This window comes from Aplysia californica, unplaced genomic scaffold, assembly GCF_000002075.1.
Source record: "Aplysia californica isolate F4 #8 unplaced genomic scaffold, AplCal3.0 scaffold00016, whole genome shotgun sequence".
Classification (NCBI taxonomy): domain Eukaryota; kingdom Metazoa; phylum Mollusca; class Gastropoda; order Aplysiida; family Aplysiidae; genus Aplysia; species Aplysia californica.
Window position 1 is genome coordinate 2,368,472 of NW_004797286.1, and position 4,886 is coordinate 2,373,357.

The window sequence follows — 4,886 nt, forward strand, 5'->3', positions numbered from 1 at the left end:
CCGGAGACGTCTCCGACGGAGATAGACCAATAAAAATGCTTTGTTCCTCTAGACTCTAGACCAAGTAAAAAAATCTGGGCGGTTACAAGGGAGCACCCGTTTTAACTCACAATTTGATATTTTGCTTTAAAATTTGAAATTTTCTTGAAAATAATTATTTGCGATAGTTTTAGTGGCTATATGTGTGATCTGCAGAAAATGATACTCAGTTTGACCCCCAAAACAGTGCATCTGTGTGTTTGAGTGCGTCTCCGAATAGTTCGTGGGTGCTCACCGGAGACGTCTCCTAGTATCTTCTGCCCACACTCAGTGACGGACAGCTCGCCACGTCACAAACAAATTTGGCTGTTCCACTCTTTGTTGTATCAGCTAATTTGTCTCCCCAAAATAATCACGCGACATTAAAATCACGGAAAACAACAGAAAACTAGCTTAGATACCGGTACGTGTGTTGTAAATAACTTCCAGTTTTTCTTTCATGTTTTACAATTACTCAATGCAGCCATCACAGGCAGCACGGACAACATCAAGCCGATATGAAAAATTTTCCCGAACGTGCCTCATGATGTCTCGGGTCCACCGTGTTGATTGTAGCTGATATTCGTTATTTGCTGGAAATGGTGGAATATAAACTTTGTTTTTAACGTACCCCCACAAGAACTAGCTATTCATTTTACTGCAATCAAATTTAAATGACTTCGTTTTTTCAAGAAGATGGAGCACCGCCTCATTGGCATATCTAGGTTCGAGCTTATCTGAATGAAAACGTGCCTCAGAGGTGGATTGGTGAGAGGGGTGGTAAAATAAAACCTTGCTCTGTACGCTTGGCCTGTCAGATCCCCGGACTTCACTGCGTGTGACTTTTTCTTGTGGGGGGTATGTTAAAGACGATGTTTATGTTCCACCACTCCCAGCAAATATTGATGGCATGAAAGATCGAATAACAGCTACAATCAACACGGTGGACTCAGACATCCTGAGGCACGTTTGGGAGAAATTCTCATGTCCACTTGATGTTGTCCGTGCTGTCGGTGGTGGCCACACTGAGCACCTGTAAAACATGAAATAGCAACTTGAAGTATGTTCAATACATGTATCCCAACTAGAGTTTTCTATTGTTTTCCATTTTTTGAAACATGGCGTGATGATTTTGGCGCATTCTTTTTTAATCACCCTGTATAAATATTCAATCCAGGGCTCAAAAAGTAAAAGATAACCGTTTCATCCTACATTCTGTATACTGTTATCCGCTGCCTATGCTTATATGTTGTTTAAGCCAGTTTTTTTTTCTTTTGCTGAAACTAAGGTGCAAGGTATGTGCCCAAGTTTTTCAATTTTCTTACAAATTCAAATATCCATTATAATATAACACGTACTTAAGAAAAAAGAAAAAAAATGTGACAAGTCTCAGAACTGAAGCAATTTCAATTTAGACTTGTCGCACTAATAATAGTAAAGCCTATTGACGCAAATGACACAATCCGCCCACTGTCTGGTGGCCAGCTATAATAACCTCTTGCTATAACCTAATAAGGTAATGTAGTCCAGCGAGGGCAGCCGACGTCATTCTGACCAGTGAGTGTGTCAATGCCCCCTCATTTTGTAAACACAAGAGGATTATTATAGTGATACATGTACATGTTCTCTTAGAATATCACAGACACTACCTGTGGGGTTGTGGGGTGATGGACTAGTTCAAATCTCAAAAAGCTTCTGTGCTCTGCAGTTCACTTTGGGATTCCAGAAAGGGTTCTATGTGAGCCCCTTGTTGTTCAAGGCGATCTGGAGGCTCTCATGACCTAGAGGTTAAGGGGGTCTCTCGTGGCCCAGAGGTTAAGGTGTTCACCTCTCATTCAAAGGTCCCGGGTTCGAATCCAGGTAACGACCGAAAAAATTTCTTCTCTAAAATTGTATTCTTTCTCCTCTTTTCCTGCTCTCTTGCATTGTTCTGTCGTCTGCTTTCGCCTCTTCTTTCTGCCCTCACCCCTCACTTCCTTTGCCCCCTCCTCTGGGCTCCTGACTCTCTCTGCAGCCTTTCTACCGCTACTCCTTGGCTCCTTCTTACTGCTGTCTTTCAGCCACACCCCTGATCTTCTGGTAGGAAAGATCAACACCTAGCCTTCTCGGACAAGGGCGAAAAATCTCGGAGGGCTCGTGTGCAAATTGCGTACGTTAAAAATCCCTAGGTGGTCTAAAATCTATAAGAGTAGGCTTCGGCCGCCACCCAGACAAAATTCAAAATTTCCTTCCAAGTGAAAATGTTTCATGTGTCTCGCTCCCTCATATGACCTTATATGCAGTTGCGAACGCCGTAAAACGCTTACAAACAAAAAGGCGACCCACATGTCGCCTCAGACAGAGTGGAGAACCCAGATAGGCTTAGTAGATTAAGGGAGTTCGCAATAGAGGACACGAGCAGTTCGTTTTCAATAACTTCACTTCGTGTAGCGCTCAAAACCAGAAGAAAAGAAAATATGAAAATACCTCACCCCAGGGGCGAAGGCTGACTTGTTTGACAGGGTAATCAAAGTAAAATGGGACCAGATAGGGCCTGGAGATGTCACACTCACACAAGTCACAAGAATCTTACTGGCACTGGAGGCGGCAACTCTGAGTTGTGAATGAAAACAAATCCTGAATTCATGTTGTATGCTTGTTCAACCGCTAAAATAATCGGGAAAGTATTTCATTAAATATTTATTCTAACTAACCTTAAATTTAACTTTAGATTTGAACACACGAACACCAAGGAAAAAAGCACAGATGTCAGCACTCCAATGGCATGTTATACCAGTCAGCCGAAACACTTTGGTAGAGCACGCCAATTATTAATTTTTTATTTCACATTTGGCTGTTTTTTGTCTAGCTTTTCGCGGCCAGGAGCCGCTGTCATAGTCGAGGTCACGATCTGATTATAGGACGTTAAAAAGTCGAGGAAAAAAACAAGCACTAGCAGTTTAGTAGCAGGAGTCAAAGGATTATTTGGAGTTAATTCCCCTCACATCTGTGAGGTAGACTCGACCAGTGTAATAGTTCGCTTTGATAATCAGCGCGTCTGGGTGCTTATAACTGTGGCCCGAAAGGGGTGAACAGGGTATATGCGACAATGAAACAGTTCTGACTGCTATGCACATGTTCCCTTCAAATCTATTGGTTGACTCTTCCAGCCTCACTTTAAGCTTACTTAATCAAAGCTTGTGACTGCTTATGGAGTGGACCGATAGGGGCGAACAGGCTATTTCTGTGGCAATGAAACGGTTTTGAAGGTTAGGCATAGTCTATTGTTCATTGGTGATTATGAACGTCTTTTTACATTTAATTTATGAGGTTTACGTCTATGGGTGAATTTGACTGCGACAATGTTTCAAAATTAGGAAGGGAAGCAGTGATTATTTGATTGCATAGACGCTTCGCCTCTGCCTCACCCCACTCCCTCCTCACCCTCTTTCCGTTGGGTTCTTAGAGCTGAGGGCCAGAGGAAGGAACGGGACCAAGATTGAAGCCTTTAGCCTTTAATTGTTTTATCGAAGGTCTGCCATAAAGAGAGGAAGCCATAGGATCTTAATACGCCTAAAGGGAGGGGGGGGGGGGTCAGTAACCTTAGGCACTCGATATTTCCTCAGCGTGGGTTAATCGTACCGGTAATGTAAAGTGATTATCTGAAGAGGCACGCTCGCTCAGAGCCAGGGCTCGGCTCAGTTGGCTTTGATTAATTAGTATTTAGTATTCAGGGGAAAATGCAATGTGATTAATTCCGTTTATCACTATTTACGAGTCCTACAGCTACATTGTGCTCTCGATGGGAATTACTCGTGTGATCTTTGAGTCTCACTCGAATCAACGACTAATTGTACTACTTCTCCCGGTGTCCTGTGATCTGGCCAGTTATAAAAATATAGCGAGGATCTAGGTGGAAATGACGTGAGTTGCCCCGTTTTTGTACCCAGCTAGCAGAAGCCTCAGAGGTCATGACCTGTTGACAGCAGGAACTTTGAAGGCGGAATTTTATTTTAAAGACTGCTAAGTAGATAGCTACGAGGACATTGGTGTTTAATCCCAATTCTCGTAAAGGAGCTTTTGCGGAAATTATTTGCTGCGCACATACATGTATTGAGATTGCTTCTACAGCGTGTAAATATAACCCAATGCTCGGCATGCATGAAATCAAGTAATGTACTAGTTGGACATCAAATAATATGGTCTTTCCCCTTTAAAAATTGTTGGTTATTTTCCTTTTGAGACATTTGTTTAAAAATAAAGAGTGGACCCCCTTTAAAGGGCAATGACTCAGCCATCTTTATCCTGGTTACAACAAAACTCAAACATTTTATCCAAGGGGTCATCAAATTTATAAATATGAAAAAAACCCCAAAACAATAAACGTAATCAAGTCATAACTGATTTTTAAAAAATCAATCAAATTTGAGTAAATCACACAATTTAACGTCACAACGTAAAAGTGTTAGGTTGCAGGGGCATGATCCGCCTGTTCTGGTTTCAGAAAGAAGAAGGCGAAATCACTACTGTCACATCAGATGGATATATCTCACTGTTCTGAGAAAGTTTTGGAGAAGCTTGGAGGAGGAGAAAGGGCTATGCCGTCGAGCAGGCTTCGTTTCAGCAAGCCACGTCCCACTCATCAAGAGCAGCCTTTGCACGGTTGCAAGAAAAGTTTGGGAAGAATTATTTCTCTCTCCCCCCTCCCTTTTCTAACAGTTACAAACTACAAACAGTCAAACTGTTAAAACTCAATGCTGAACAGGAGGTGCAAGATACCGACCTCGAAATCAGGGCTATCAAAGATTGTCTGGAGGGAGCTGGCCGACATCCACAGCACAACATTAAATAGACACCATCTTCCCTGAATTCATTTGGCAATGATATAT